The 17,312-nt window shown below is 36.8% G+C and overlaps 1 protein-coding gene and 1 pseudogene across 1 annotated transcript in view; one reads left to right on the top strand and one right to left on the bottom strand.

The window, feature by feature from the left end:
• The window catches only part of PTPRC (protein tyrosine phosphatase receptor type C), a 123,284-nt gene that overhangs the window by 79,306 nt on the left and 26,666 nt on the right, over nucleotides 1-17,312 (bottom strand). The window lies entirely within an intron of this gene.
• LOC108545028 (phosphatidylethanolamine-binding protein 1 pseudogene) lies at nucleotides 1,883-2,876 on the top strand (annotated as a pseudogene).

Genomic DNA, 17,312 nt, shown 5'->3' with positions numbered 1-17,312 from the left:
GGAAGAGGCGCAGCTCATGCGGTTAAGCACACAGGCGCTACCAAATGGTGCAATAGGTTGCCATAGCACCAGCATAATCAGCCCTATCTCGGGGTTAAAACCACAACTTCTCTAGTTGACGTTGAAGCTGCCTGACTATACATTTAACTGCTACAAAATGCTGAATTTCCAGATTGATTTGTGTTTGCTTCAATAGAAATGTATTTCAAAAGTAAGGTTAGTTTTATTATGTGTTTTATTTCAGAAGCACTTCATTTTGAAAAGCACTCACAAATGGTATTTTAATGACAAAAATAAGTTAAACCCAATCTTATATTTAAAAACATAAAAAGTCACCGTTGATTTGGCCAGCAATTAAACTTTATTAATTCATTATATTATGAAACTTGGAGAAAATAGATCACCAAGAAAAAAGTAAGACCAAGTGTTTATTTGTAAACAGAACTCACATTCCTTTACCACTAGATAATGAAATGATAAAATATAGTCTAGGCAAGGATATTTCCTATTTGTTCAGAGACATTATCAGCACATATGAAATACGACCCTATCAGTAGGAAACATGGCATTGCACCCTTTGCAAGCAAATGCACTGCGCTAAGTTGAACAGCTTCCTAGATACACACTTGATAGTCTCATGAAAGACAATGCCTGAAAAAAAAGACGTGTAGAAACATCTTGCTGCCTTGTTACATTCCCTGATACCCTGCAGCCCTAGTTGGTAACCATTTTCCATGCTGTGTATTCCTATCAATTGTCTTATGTTCTGACTAAATAATTATTTCATAAGATGGAAAATATTAAAATAACATATTAACATTCATAAATAATAAATCCTGAAAAGGATAATGAGATCCTTTTCATTTAACTTATTTGGGAAAATTCATATTGGGCCAGCTCTTCATCCCTTTATACATCAGAAAGTGGTTTCTCGATCTTTAGTAAACAAGGAGCATTTACCGAATACCTACTATTTGATACATTATCATATATAATCCTCATAATATTTCTATGTGATAAGCATTATTATTCTTGTTTTATAAAGGACAAAAGGAAGACACAGCTTGTTTAAATATATTGCTTCGAATATAGAGTAACAGTGCAAAAACTCAATCCCAGGTCTACTAGAATCCAAAGCTCCTGCATTTCCTCCTAACTCCATAATGCTGCCTCCTGGGAATAGAGGATTCAGAGCATCCATTTCACATCATTCTCCTGAATTTCGGTACATAGTTCTTGAATTCCTAGTATCTGTGGTATGTGGCTTCCTTTTACTTTCCATTGCCTTTACCCTGGTCCAGGTACTTATCATGTCCTATTTCAACAATGTTTATACTCAGTTTCTAAACTGACAACTTCCTCCATCCCTTCCCCATGCATGCTAGATACTGCCACATTGATCTACTTGTAAAATGCACTGATGTGTCTCTTTCCTGTTAAAATATTTTAGTAGATTCCAAACTCTTTACTATTCACTTTACATCAATTCCTCTGAACTTTATATAACTTTACATCATTCCTCTTCAGTTAAAAGGAGACTGTCGTAGTTTTTTTTTTTTTTTTTTCTTTTTTTTCTTTTATGAGAGAGTTTGCTCTGTGGCCCAGGCTGGAGTGCCGTGGCACTCAGTTCACTGCAACCGCCGCCTCCCGGGTTCAAGCGGTTCTCCTGCCTCAGCCTCCTGAGTAGATGATGGGATTACAAGCATGCACCACCACACCTGGCTAATATTTGTATTTTTAGTAGAGACAGGGCTTCACCATGTTGTCCAGGCTGGTCTCGAACTCCTGACTTCAAGTAATCTGCCCGCCTCGGCCTCCCAATGTTGTGGCTATCAAACAAGACAGTTTGTGAAGCCTTTAGTAATATTTTTAAAATCCTATAAATGAGCCCTTACTTCCCCGGCTAGTTTTCAGAGGCTTCGGAGTCGCCGTTGCGCCTGCGCCTGGCCTAGTAGAACTCCCAGCTGCGCGCTCCGCTCTTGCGCAGCCATGCCAGGCGGACCTCAGCAAGCGATTCAGGCCCCTGAGCCTGCAGGAAGTGGACAGGCAGCCGCAGCACTCGCTGCATGTCACCTACGCCAGGGCGGCGGTGGACGAGCTGGGCAAAGTGCTGACGCCCACCTAGGTTAACAGACCCACCAGCATTTCATGGGATGATCTTGATTAAAGGAAACTCTACACCTTCGTCCTAACAGAACCCGATGCTCCCGGCAGCAAAGAGTCCCAGTACACGGAATGGCGTCATTTCCTGGTGGTCAACATGAAGGGCAATGACATCAGCAGTGGCACAGCCCTCTCCATTACGTGGGCTCGGGGCCTCCGGAGGGCACAGGCCTCCACTGCTATGCCTGCCTGGTTTACAAGCAGGACAGGCTGCTGAAGTGTGACCAGCCCATCCTCAGCAATGGATCTGGAGGCCATGGTGGCAAATTCAAAACGGCATCCTTCTGTCAAAAGTACGAGCTCTGCCGGGCGTGGTGGCTCACTCCTGTAATCCCAGCACTTTGGGAGGCTGAGGCCGGTGGATCACGAGGTCGGTAAATCAAGACCATGCTGGCCAACGTGGTGAAACCCCGTCTCTACTAAAAATACAAAAAAAAAAAAAAAAAAAAAAAAAAAAGCTGGGTATGGTGGCGCCAGCCTGTAGTCCCAGCTACTCGGGAGACTGAGGCAGGAGAATGGCTTGAACCCGGGAGGCAGAGGTTGCAGTGAGGCGAGATAGGGCCACTGCACTCTAGCCTGGCGACAAAGCAAGACTCAGTCTCAAAAAAAAAAAAAAACGAGCTCAGGGCCCCAGTGGCCAACAAGCATTACCAGGCTGAGTGGGACGACTTTGTGCCCAAACTGCACTGCAGGAGCAGCTGTCTGGGAAGTAGGGGGCAGCTCAGGGACCTGAACTGTCCCAGAGGCCCCAAGCCGTGTTCTCCAGTTCAGTGTTGCATGTATAATAGATTTCTCCTCTTCCGGCTCTCCTTTGCACAGGCAAGACATGAGCAGTCAGATGGTTTAGGGTAACTTTTCCTGCTACCTGGCCTTTATAATTCTAGTCACTCACTCACTCTGGTTTATGTTTTGATCAAAGTGGAACTCTATTTTGAGGAATATTTTGGTACTGTGATGAGGTCATCAAATTAATATGAAAATAGCAATGCAGAGTTTAAAAAAGAAAAAACGGGGGGAAAAAAGACCAGGCCTACAGTAATAGAGCAAAGCATCAAAGAATCTTTAAGGGAGGTTACCCACCCACGCCCCCCCCCCCAAAAAAAAGGAAAAGGATAGGTCGCCTCTCTGTCTTTGTGATCCTGAGACCAGAATTGTACTCAGCGTGTTTTTATGGTGCTATCGCTGACCTAGAAAACCAGAGACTGACTGGCATGGAGGCTAAACCCCAACACGGTGCATCTCAGATGCCTTAATAGGCGTCAGTATCTTGCTCTGGTCCCTTTAAAAAGCAATCCTGGAAAAAGCATTAGGGAGAGTGGCTTTGCTGTTTTTGGGGCATGGCCATCTAGACTGGCAGCAGTGCTCATTGACAGCTTATTAGGAATCCTTGCAACTGTAGTTGTTAAATTGATAGCTCTTCATGGGGGTAAGAAAAGCTGATCTGGAGTTGTTGAATGTTGGGTTAATTCTGCTCTTTGCTTATAATTTAATAAAAATAGAAATGTTGAGTGAACAAGATCAAAAAGTTCTATAAATGGTAGTAATTATTGTTATTGTTACTACCATCTAGATTATCACCTTCAGGCATTTTGACTTTTTAATTTGATTTGTCCTTCTTAAAGGCACTGGTGAAATCAGCATCACTTGTATCCTACACAGTAGTTAGTTTATATAAGGACAAAAAAAATTTTGGATTTACTCTTAGTATAGTTTGTGCCTATGGTTCCACAGTAAAAATACTTTGAGCAATATAATTTTGAAACTCACTGTAAGATATGTGTAATTTCTCATTTCATAAGATGGTATTGCATTTCCTCTTGGCATTTTCATGTGCTTTTGAATTTTCATATGTATCTACATTTATGTTCATGCAATAAAGAACAAAATGTAAAACTGTACCTGGAAATATACATCCCTATGTGGAAATAAAGAGCTGGACTTTATATTGTCCTCGGAATGACATAGTTTTGAATCCTAGCTCAGCCAACTAAGGTCTTGTACAAGTTAAGTGATATTTGTGAGGTTTAGTCTCCTTGTTTTTAGAGCCATAATCATAAAATCTAGTTTATATATGAGTTGATATGAGGATTAGATAAAGTAATACATGCAGGAGGCTTTTACTTGTGCATAGCTGAGAAAAAATTTGAATCCACACAGTATTGTTTAAATTTAATCATTTTGGTCATACTGTAGCCACATTACAATGTGAAAGTGCAATCGTTTCCTACTTTCTATGGAAGCAGGGAGGAAGAATGCCTACTCTATTATTAGGGTAATAATGGAAGACTTCCCCAAAATAAGTAATGTCTAAGTTAAGAAGGATATGTTTAAGTGAGGTAGGAAAGGAAAATGATGAGTCTTTTAGAAAAAAAAAAAAAAAAAGCAATGTGGCCCAACGTTGAGAATCCAGTACATTTCAGAAAGTAAAAGTTGTTCTTCCTGGCTGAAAAGCAAGATGTAAGGTAGAAGGGTGCTAGAAATCTTTCTGGAAAATAAATGTGACGCTGATAATGAAGGCCCTCTCTTATAAACTGAGAAGTTTTAACATTATCCTCAGGTGACAGGAATTATTATAGAGCTGTCAGTAGGTGATTAATCCCATTTGTGGAATGCAGAGTGGAACTTAGGAATGCAAGGTTGGAGATGAGGCTATGTATCAGCAGGTTGTAAAAGGCTTTTAGAATTTAAAATGGACAGCAGGCCCACAGGTAATGTTGGATAAATGTTCATTACAATTAACACCAGTCTATCCTTCTGCTTTTTTCACTCAGTGACCATCAATGGTAGTAATTTTCAAAAGAGATTCAGAAATCCAATTATAGATAAAACTAATTTAAGAGGTTATGCGGGCTGAGCCATCCATTCTTTTAATCGGGACACAAAATCTTATTTTATTGTTAATTATGAATAGGGTAAGAATCTAAATATGCCTACCCTCTTGACCTTGATTTCTGATTTTTACATAAATATTCTATGATTATGCAACTTGTACTGAGCAAAGAAGAAAAGAAATCTGAGTTATGTTCCCAGATTACAGTATTTAGTGTGCCCATTAACTTGAATACACTTATCTCATTCAATGCTGTATTTTATCGTATTCTTTTTGCACTTCCCTTTGTTCCTTGGAGGAATTTAAAGAAATGTTATCAAAAGCAAGGCTTATGAGTGATCAACTCTCAAAAAGATACCAACTCAAAATAAAGACACCAACTCTCAAGATGTGATTTTCCAATGACCTGTCACCTCTGATTCTATCTCTGTGCAAGGCAATGGGAATGACTGCTCTCCCTTCCCCGGGTTCTGAATGCCAGGCATCACTTCACTAAACAGCTCAGAACAAATCCAGAGCCATGCAAAGTCTCAGGAACCCAGTTTCTTGGCATTCATCCAGAAAAGTACTTCAGAAACCCCTCACTGACTGATACAGATCTACCATCTGTTTCTTAAGTTTAACAATTGTACAAAGAAAGTTTTTCACAGTTGGATGAAAAAAAGACATGGTCTCTTTCAAGTTTTTATTCAATTTACTATTCCTCCTGTTGATTGGCTGATTCCCAAATGTCAAAAGAACACCTAATGCTTATGTTGAATCTATACTAAACTAGTCACCATTTTAAAACTCAGAAGCATGGTTCCTAAAGACCTTGTGCTGTCCAGTACTACCTTGGGCATTCATACAGCGCATTAATACTCCATGTACTGAATTAAGTAAAACTGGCTTGACTTAGTTATTTAAACAACAGCAAAATTTACAAGCCCTTTAGCAACATTTGGAGAGTGGGTCTAAGTAAAATTATTCATTATGTGTCTGGTTTTCATTTCAAACATTTATTTTACTGATTTTTAATCTTAATGTAAACATTTTAATTCGAGATAGCATCCAAAGCTTCGATCTTGAGGTACAGTCTAAGGTAGGAATGATATTTCAGTCTTTGACACAGTTCTACAATAATGCTTCCAATATTCTCTAGTTATCTTTTTAAATGAAATTAGTAGGTACAATAGAAATTACTTACCCATCCAAGAATATAGCCCCTGACCTGATAAAGCTAGACGGAAAAAGATGGTTGCCTTTCTTTTATAATGAGAAAGTCTTCCAGGGAAAATTGACTCTGTGTTTTCAAATGATCAGCTTACCAGCATACTTTTATAATTCATACCCAATTTATAGAGATATAAAAATAGTTTTATGTCTCATGTGTGATGAAATTCAGTTCTTGACACAGTATGTCATTTCATGGCATAAAATAAAGAGCACATTTGGGTTGATCATTCTATGGGAAATCTTAGGGAAGGTTTATAGATTTATCACTTTTTGCATTATTTTGTCTCTTTATGATAATTTAATCCAAAAAAACCTAGTCGGGGGAAGATTAAACTAAAATTGGATGGATTCTTATTACTAATTATTACCCTAAGAATAGGGTAATACTATTCTCATTACTAATGAGATATTATCTTTGGCATATGCTTTTTAAAAGAATAAAAGCTAAATATTAGTAATGAAGTAAAGATAAAGCACATTTAATGAGAAAGTTTTGGGGATTTTTTTCTATAATAGATACATTTTATTGTCTATTACCTCCCTCAGCAAAATTATATTTTCTTTTAAATTTAGATGTTTGCTTCTCATCAATATTAATTCCAAGTTGAAAGAATACAATTACTATTCTAGTAAAATGTTTAGAACTGAGAAAAATACAGTCATTTTTTTCTTTCAAATTCTTAAAATCAGGCCTTTGGATCAAATAAACATTTTAGTTAGGTGAAATTCACATGCTATTTTACTGTCAATAACATCTCAGAAGATCATGAAACTGACAGAGGCAACGAGCAGTTTCCAAAAGAAAAAAGACAGAAAACCATCACAAATCCTAGGGGACTAAAGATACATAAGAAATAAATGCAACATGAGGTCCTACATTGGATGCTATGGCAGGAAAAGAGCAATATTGGAGAAATGGGCAAAAGTCAAATAAAGGTTATAATTTTGGTTAATAGCATTGTACCAATGGTTACTTCTTAGTTTTAACAAATGTACCCTTGGCAAATGTTAACATTAGAGGAAACCAAATGAAGAGTAAATGGGGACTTTCCTAACTGTCTTTGAAACTTTTCTGTAAATCTAAAATTATTCCCAAATTGAAAGCTTGTTTTTAAAAGGTTTGTTTGTAACTAGTTCAGCAAAAGATGAAGCAAAGCATAGCATAGATTCATTTTGTTTCATTTTAAATTGAGTGTTTTGTGATTAGGACATTTTCATAGCACATCTTATAAGTGTTTGCAATCATAGCCCCAGTTATTATGTTATAATTATGTTATTATATATGTTATATATTATGTTATATATATATAAAATATATATGCTATATATATAACATATTATTGTATGTTTTTATGTTATTATTATACAATCATAATGCAGAGGATGAAGGCTACCATTACTAAAAAGGCAGTGTTATCCATCCTGACATTGTAAANAAAATATATATGCTATATATATAACATATTATTGTATGTTTTATGTTATTATTATACAATCATAATGCAGAGGATGAAGGCTACCATTACTAAAAAGGCAGTGTTATCCATCCTGACATTGTAAAATTGTAAATTTTCACAATTGTAAAATTTCACATTTAAAAAATATAATAAAGCTTACCTACCTATCTACTTAATACTTGAAACTGCTTTATAGAATTCCCATTCACTAGCTGTGAATTTATTGTTAAATGCCTTGATTGGACATGATCTCATGAGTCTTTGTGACTGGACAGCATTCCTTATCTAACTGAAGTGATGAGCATGAGATGCCACTCCAAGTGTTGTAAAAAGGAGACACGACCTCTAAGCCAAAGAGGCTGTGTCATTCTACTGCGTATGAGGAACAAATGCAACTACAACAAAGGTCTTCATTTTAAGAAGATAAATCTGGATTTAGTCAAAATACATAAAATAATTTGTTTGGAAAACTTTTTGATTGCTGCTTTATGGTATACAAAATGAACAACAAATGTCTACTAATAAAAGTTTGTTTTATGGTTTTAGCCTCTAGATACATATATAATTCATCCACATGGCAAAATCATTACATTAAAACAATTTTGGGAGAGAAGTACATTATTAATACTTCAAAATTTCAATTTCTTAAATTTGGGTTGACTTTCTAGAATATACAAGGAAAGTTAAGAAAAAAAAATCAGAAACCAAAAGGCTTATTCTACCACATTTCTTGGGAAATTGTCTCACTTTGAGAGTATATGATTCTTTAGTCATTAATTATACCTTCTATATTTTTCTAGAAGATTGTTTTCCATAGTATCACTGGAGGAGCAGTTAAAATATACTCTTCCATTTTTCTGAATAATAAACTGAGGGTGGGATTATACCTCTGTAATGGAAATAACCAAAACAATATCTTTGAATGTATTGAAAATAAACACTTTCTTCTTCATTTACTCAATAAATATTTTCAAATGACCATTATTTGACTGGGCATGTACACAGCACTTATTATGTATCAAGCATTATTCTAGGTTATATATACATATATATGTATGTATACCATATACATTAGCTTCCTCAATCATTGTAATGATATGAAGTATGTATAATTATTACCTCTATTTTAGAGACAAAGAAAGCACAATAAGGCACAATAAATAACTTGTTTGAGATCATTCAGCTTGTGAGTAGCTGAGAAAAATTTGAATCCACACAGTATTTTTAAAATTTAATTATTTTGATCATACTGTAGCCATATTACAATGTGAAAGTACAATCGTTTCCTACTTTCTATGGAAACAGAGAGGAAGAATGCCTACCCTATTCTTAGGGTAATAATGGAAGACTCCCCCAAAATAAGTAATGTCTAAGTTAAGAAGGATATGTTTGAGTTAGGTAGAAAAGGAAGATGATGAGTCTTTTGGAAAAAAAATAGCAATGTGGCCCAACATTGAGAATCTAGTACATTTCAGAAAGTAAAAGTTGTTCTTCCTGGCTGAAAAGCAAGATGTAAGGTAGAAGTGTGCTAGAAATCTTTCTGGAAAATAAATGTGACGCTGATAATGAAGGCCCTCTCTTATAAATCGAGAAGTTTTAACATTATCCTCAGGTGACAGGAATTATTATAGAGCCTTCAATAGGTGATTAATCCCATTTGTGGAATGCAGAGTGGAACTTAGGAATGCAAGGTTGGAGATGAGGCTGTGTATTAGCAGACTGTAAAATGCTTTTAGAATACAGTTAAAATGGGGCCAGGCACAGTGGCTCATGCTTGTAATCCCAGCGCTTTGGTAGGATAAGATGGGTAGATCACCTGAGATCAGGAATTCCAGACTAGCCTGGCCAACATGGTGAAACCCCATCTCTACCAAAAAAAAAAAAAAAAAAAAAAAAAAAAAATTAGGCGGGGGGGGGGGTGTGCACCTGTAAACCCAGCTACTTGGGAGACTGAAACAGGAGTATCGCCTGAACCCTGGAGGTGGAGGTTGCAGTGAGTCCAGATGGCGCCACTGCACTCCAGTCTGGGTGACAGAGCAAGACTCTATCTCAAACCAAACCAAACCAGACCAAACGAAAAACAACAGTTAAAATGGTTTCAGCTACAACTGATAGAAAAAAAGGAACTCAGAGTAAACACTAAGGAATTTATTGTCTTACAAAACAGAATTAGCTCAATGGTTTGATGATGGTATTGGGACCCAGATTCCTTCCATATTTTTGCTCTGACATCCACAGGGTGTGGGCCAAACTACCCTACTGGTCTCAAAAAGACTAGGTGCCACATTCTCATCAAATATGAACCAGAGACAGGAGAGCGATCTGGTTTCCTTTTGTCTCTTTTTAAGACTGAGGAAAAAACTTCCCTAAAACTCCTTCACATTTCACTGGTCTTACTTGCAACACTATCAAAGGGAATGCAGTTACCATACTTCACTTTGACCAATCTGGATGTCACTTTAGGTTACAGGAAAACAGCAAAACCCAGTGAAATTTTAAGTCATATGGAAAGACATGGATAACTAAATAATTAAATACTTACAAAATAATTTTAATGAAGGTTTCATTAGCAAGAAAAATGCAGAGATATGGGATGATAACTATCTCAGAGACTACTGCAGAAATGTGAGTGGCCCAAATCAAAGCTGTGGCAATGAAAGCAGAGGTGAATATTTTAAGACACGAAGAATATAGACTTCCTAGCATGTTCTTTGTAAGTCAATGCTGGGTGAAGGGAAAAGGAGAATATGTTCTAGGTTATATTGGCTCAGGCAAGTGTATGGAAGCTGATATAATTCACCAATATAGGAAATATGACAGCAAGGTAAGTTAATGAAAGAAGTTTTTGAGTTCAATAATGTTGAATTTGGGATACCAGTGGGATACTCATTGGAAGTGTCTAGTACATAGTTGGAGAAATGGGTCTTTAATACAAAAAAGACGGCAGAACTGGAGATATAGATGTAGAAGTCACAAATTTATAACAGACATATTAAGCAATGGGAGTAGGTGATTTCACCCTAAATGATAGCATCAGGGTAGAGGAGACAAAGTTCTAGAATGGAATACATACCAACACCAACATGTAACAAGGGAAAAGAGAAAGAGGAGCCAGAGGGCTGAGATAAATAAGAAAACTAGAAGGTAGTTTCATGTTTCATGAAAATTAGGGGAGGACAGAATTTTGAAAAGAAGGAAGTTGTCAATAACATCAAATGCCTCTGAGAGGTGAAGTATAATAAATGCTCTAGCTTGGTCCATTGGGTTTAATTTATTGGAAACGGGGCGGGGTGCAAGGGAGGTGATACTGGTGTATGCATGGAAGTTGTTTTGGTGGTGTGCTGGGAGAACAAGCTAGAAAGCAGTAAATGTGAAAGTGTGAGAGTGTAGACTGGGAGGCTAGAAAAAAAATCTTTTAAGAAGTTTGTGAAGCAGGAAAGAGCAATAGAGAGTATGAATTAGATAGAGACTTGTAAAGAAAAGTGGGTATTTTTTTTGTTAACTGCACTGACATTCCAACTTCTCTCAAAATTGTGTCTTGGTGATAATATATACAAATAGTTTTGGAGTCTATGGAAGAAATGCTCTAGACTTTGAAAATATAACGTAAATATTTCTGGGGTATATTATATATTAAATCTCTTAGATGATTTAATTTTAGAAATTTTTTTGTGTAAATTATTAATGTGTCCAAAGCTATTTTGTCTTCCTTTTTCTATGTATTTCTTCAATGGTGTCTTCTTTTATCACAAACCTTTAAACTCAGAACTAATCACATTTCATATTTAGGATGTTGAATATAGTTTTCATACCTAATAAGGTTGTATAACAGTCTTTAATATTTATAAATATTTCATTATGGAGATTTTTTACTTCCAGTGCCTTTCTTTTAAAATGCTAAGAAAAATAAGAAGCAGAAACATTTATATTCAGTATTTCAGGACAAGGCTGTAAAGTAGGCCCTAGTCAAGCTATACCAGGGGTATGTTTCACTCATGACCTATTTAACAAAACGTCTATATCACTATAAAAACTCCTGAGATAAGTATAGAAGTTAATTCAAAAAAGAAGTTAGTAATACTTATATGCTTCATTTGGCATTAAGAATAGTAATTATTCTTACAGTTCCGTATTAAGGTGCTCACAGTAGAAAATAAAATTAGTATTAGTTCTCTTTATTAAGGTCCTTTGGGTGATGCCAAAGAAAACCTGATATAAATTCATTTCCTTTCACAAATGTGATTTTCATAATGATGAGAGTAATAAGAGAAGTGGGTAAGAAGATGCCGCATTTTGAAAAAAAAAATGATTCCATTTTCAGTTGACTTTAAAGCCCCAGGACTAAGTAAGCTATTCAGTTAAAATAAAACCTGATTAAAAATAATTCCTGATTGTATATTTTTGCACAAAAAAAATACATTGTTCGTTTTCTTTGGGGAAAGAAGGGGTCTGGGAGTGGCTGGCAGGAGGTCTGGATTAGATTCTGACTCTGCTGTTAGTAGGAATGGGCAAGTCAGGGATTCACCATGCCATGGATTCCATGTCCGTGGGATTCAGCAGTGAGATATTAGGGAAGCTTAAAACATAGTATAAAATAAAGTGAAAACTTTAAAAGTGAAGGGAAATATATGTATATACACACACACGCACACACATATATATGTATATATATATATTTAAATCTAATAATACATTTTTTTTCAAAAGAAGTAAGTAGTTTTATGAGTATATAGTAGATTAGGTAGTATGATGGACGACACAGTACATGAAAGGAGGCCAGAAAGCATAAAAGGAGGACATAGGGTGCAGGTGGGTACCTGCGGGTACCAGAAAAGGCTGGCAGACAACAGATGTGAGCATGACCAGTCAGAGATCTAAGAGCCTTATGCAGGAATGTGGTAACAGGGTAAACAACACTAAGTATTAGTCATTTTCAAACATACTGTCAAATCTACCACGGTTTGAACTCTGAAAATAAGTGTGTTCATTTTTGTGGTTACTATGCAACCACTTAGATATTTCTTTGTAATTTTTGCCCAGTGTGCTAGTTTTGGGTACTATTTCAACCATCTTATTTGCAAAGAAGTCAATCTTTTGAAACTACTACCATTAGACTGAATCACATAAAATTATTTCTTTTGTAGGCCAGCAATAACCAAATATCATCAATTTCAAGTGTTTGAGCCTGTATGTTACATTACACCTACTTTACATGTGCAAATATCTTCAAATTAATTGTACTATAGCTCTCAGGTGGTCTTGTTACTGCCTCCATGGACAGCTGGCAGGTAAAGTGGGGTTTTCTTATGCTCTCTTAATTTCCCTTCAATACATATCTATTCACCTAAAGACTAATTCTTCCACAGGAAGAAATGGATTCCCCAACTCTGAAAGGCTGAAACATTCAGCCATGCCCTTTTGGGATCTGAAATCACCTGTCCTTACACAGAACCTACCTAATTCCTTATCCTTATCACTCATTCTCACTTCAAACTTGGTCATGTATCTTTTCTATAAACTATGTAATTAGAATTATCAGTACCATTTTATATTTACTTTCCATGTACCTAAGGGTGTTTATGTAAGTTTCTCAGGCACCCTCACTTATGCTATCTCATATTGTTAATTCCTTGTTAAGGTGCTTGGCAAAATTAAAGCACTCGATTTGTATGCAAGTCCATAACACAGACATTTTAATACTTTCTGGTCCTTTGTGTTATGCCCTTCCTTCTCTTCTTTATCTACCTAACTCCTATATTGTCTTCAAAACCCTAATTTAGGTGACACTATTTTTTGCTATCAAGTTACTCTGTGCTTATGTTTATATATAACTTAGCTGGGCATGGTGGCATGTGACTATACTCAGGAGACTGAGGCAGGAGAATCACAGGAACTCAGGAGTTTGAAACCAGCCTGAGCAACATAGTGAGACCCTGTCTCTAAAACAAAACAAAATGAAAAAGACATCGCACCATGATACCACCTTGGATTTGAGTAGCTGGAATGCTCTTCCTCCAAATAGCCCTATGGCTGGCTTTCACTGTTTTTGCTGGTTGTCCAATATTTATTTCTGTAAGATCATCCCTGCCACTCTAACAATCATTATTCTACTGTTAGGAGAGTATATTTTAACTCTCACATCTGTATTCAGTTAGCTAAAAGCTAACATTGTAAGCTAAGTTGTGTATACAAGCTAACACATGCAATTTTCTAACATTGCCTCCCTTGCTTTGCAGAAATATGACTGATTGCCTACTTCTTCTCAGTCCTTATCTTTATTACCATCTTTTCTCTTGCTGTGCACCACCTAGAATGCCTGAGACACAGTTACTACCTATTGAAATTATAGGATTTAAATTCTATCAACTGCATGGAAATTTCTCTGAACATTCCACTTTCACTGATATCTTCTTTTATATTTCCATGACACGTTATGAATTGACAGTTTGTATATGTGTAGATGTCTTGTCCTACGAATAAAATAAATATGTTTTCAAGGCAGAGACTGTGACTTTCTTTTCTATATTCTTACTAGCATCTGGCTCTGTGCTTTGCAGTTACTAAGTAATCAATAGCACAGTAAGAATGACTGAATGAATGGATGAGTGCCATCTACTCTTTTATTGTCCATCAATAGTGCACCCAAGGCTAAGTCCTAGCTTTCCTAACTCACTTGGCCAGACCAGTTGACATTCTTTATTCCCGTCTGAGGCAAGTTGACTCGTTTTTTCAGTCTTTGTACATTGGGAAACTTGTCAGATAAAAGGCCTAATATAGATTCAATCATATAAAATGACTATCAGCTATGGCAACTAGAAGACATGATAAACATTCCAAAGCTATTCATAATTCCATTTTTCCTCGTTAAATGCTACAATAAAGGCTGGAAAACAAGAATAACTTCTTTCTCAGGGACCCTTCCCATCTCTGACAGCAATGAGTGGTTATATGTTACATTTCTGGCCAATAAGTGTAGACAAAAGCTTCTGGGGAAGGTTTCCATCCCTGAATAAAGAGGCAAAACCTCACTAGGAAAAATATATTACCACTTTGCCCTCCCTTTCTTTTTGCTGGAATGTGAATGAAAGGTGTGGATGTATAGCATCCCAAATGAGATAGGAGATGCTGAGCATGAGGACAAAAGCCTATCAAATGGGGTATCAGAAAAGAAACATCAAAATATCGTAAGTTGCTTAGAGCATTATTATGTTTCTGTACTAGTCATGGATTTCATTCCTTTAGATCTTTAGTTGTAGAACTCCAATGTATTTGAACCACTAGTGATCACATTTTATTTTGTTTGATAGCTGAATACAAAGCTGGCTGATTCAGTGATCTACAAGGTCATGAGTGAGGTATCTTATACTCATCCTCATTTAAGCAAATTATGTTTAACTTAAAAAGACAAATGAAAATGAATCTATTTTAATAAATATATTATTGGTGGAAATATTCATAGTCTACCTTGAAAGGAGTGTTATGTTAAGATTGTTTTGCTTATAGAGTAATTTATGCCTTTAATTTCTGTGTCTAGTCTTTCTAAACCAGAATGAAAATCTGTTCATCATGATCTCTGTTATAGTCCTCTGCATATTTGAAGGCTGCTGTTATATCACATCATATATTAAGCTCAGTTAATAGATTAACAGACCCTTTATTTTTACATTTACTATAGTATCCAGACACGGTTAGCAAATGCTTTTATTATTCCCTTATTTTCTTTATAAGATAGATGAGTATTACATATACCAAAGCATCTGCTTTGGAGCCACTATGATCACTAAAAGAATCTTTTCATTGTTCTGACCTTCTCCTTCCTAAATGTGTGGAAAAAACACATGATTCCAGACATACACATGGTTGTCTAATTCTATTGTTTAACCCTCTATGAACAGATGTCCGCAATGCTCCCTATACACCTTTTTTTTTTTTTGAAACAGGATCTTGCTCTGTTGCCCAGGCTAGAGTGCTGGAGTGCAGTGGTGTGACCATGGCTCACTGCAGCCTCCATTTCCTCGACTCAAACAATTTTTTCACCTCAGCTTCCCAAGTAGCTGGGACCACAGGTACCACACCCAGCTAATTTTTGTATTTTTTGTAGAGATGGGATTTGTCATGTTACCCTGTCCAGTCTTGAACTCTTAGGCTCAAGTGATTCTCCCGTCTTGGCTCTCAAGGTGCCTACATCTTTAAATGTGAGTATTTGAGCATATTGAATGATAATGACCTGCCCTCTGCAGGTAAAGATATACTAATAACATAATATAAACAGTACATACACTTGGGTTGTCTTTCTAGGACTGGGAAGAGAATCATATTCTATTTTTCCATATTCTCATTTTATCCTGAATGTGCCAATGTAATTATTTGCCAACATGTTGCCAGACATGCTCCCTAGTCTGTGCTATAGCGTTTGTTACCGTGCTCTACATTGAACATACTTGAATGTTTGTCATGTTTACCACCCAGATGGTGAGAATCCAAGGAAAGGAGACACTTGTACTAAGTTCATAGTTTATCTGTTCTTGGAAACATATAACTGCATGAAGAGATCAGGATGAAAATATCATTATAGTTACCCCAATTACCTCAGGTGGAAGTCTGGGTCAGACAACTACAGAGACCTGCTATTGCAAAACATCTCTCTGTATGCCTGGGGGACCTGGCTGTTCTGGTTTTTCACGATCTTTGACATCTGCTTGTTCTCACTTGGCTCCTGCCTTACCCTCAGGGTCCCAGTAATGACTTCTTGACTGTGACAACTTTGACGAAAATGCATTCATCAAAATTATAATAAAAAATAAAATATCTTTTTAAAAATATGATACTTAACTCATGTATTAAATTGCTTTAAAAGGCTGCAGGGATATTCCAAAAACGCCCCCCACCCCTTGTACTGGCTCCAATCCCATTCAGATCCAAAGGGTAACTCTCCAGATTAGGATACCTGGATTTTCATGATAGTCCCCAGAACATTAGCTTTAAGGGGAAAAATATAGCATTTTGGTCCTCTTCCTGTCATAAATCATTTTTTAATATGGGAGTATCACAAAGTCAAAAAGAAAGAGCTCTTAAAATATTTCTTCCAGTGCTAGAGCCTATGTGGACATAAGGGAGAGGCTCAGGGCATGGGGAGAATAAATACTTGATTTCAAATCTAGCAACTATCAGGATTATAAGGGACCTCGGAGAGGAGATTTTGTATTCTTCCAAAACAGCCTATTCTAGAGCTTCACACACACAGCTCTGAAGAGGAAGTAGACATCTGAGATGAAGAGGAGAGCAGTTTCTGGTATATCTGGGTTAGAGTTGTCCAAATTTTCAAAAAGCATACACTGTATAGTATTAAAGGCCACTGTATCTGATTTTGTCATCAAGTAACATGACTATTAGAAATGGTGGTTGAGGCTGGGCACGGTGGCTCAAGCCTGTAATCCCAGCACTTTGGGAGGCCAAGACAGGCGGATCACGAGGTCAGGAGATCGAGACCGTCCTGTCTAACACGGTGAAACCCCGTCTCTACTAAAAAATACAAAAAACTAGCCGGGGGAGGTGGCGGGCCCCTGTAGTCCCAGCTACTTGGGAGGCTGAGGCAGGAGAATGGCGTAAACCTGGGAGGCGGAGCTTGCAGTGAGCTGAGATCCACA

Source organism: Rhinopithecus bieti, unplaced genomic scaffold (genome assembly GCF_001698545.2).
Source record: "Rhinopithecus bieti isolate Rb0 unplaced genomic scaffold, ASM169854v2 scaffold_24392, whole genome shotgun sequence".
NCBI classification, from domain to species: Eukaryota; Metazoa; Chordata; class Mammalia; order Primates; family Cercopithecidae; genus Rhinopithecus; species Rhinopithecus bieti.
Note: the sequence above shows the minus strand (reverse complement) of the source record. Positions and strands in the feature narration are given on the sequence as shown.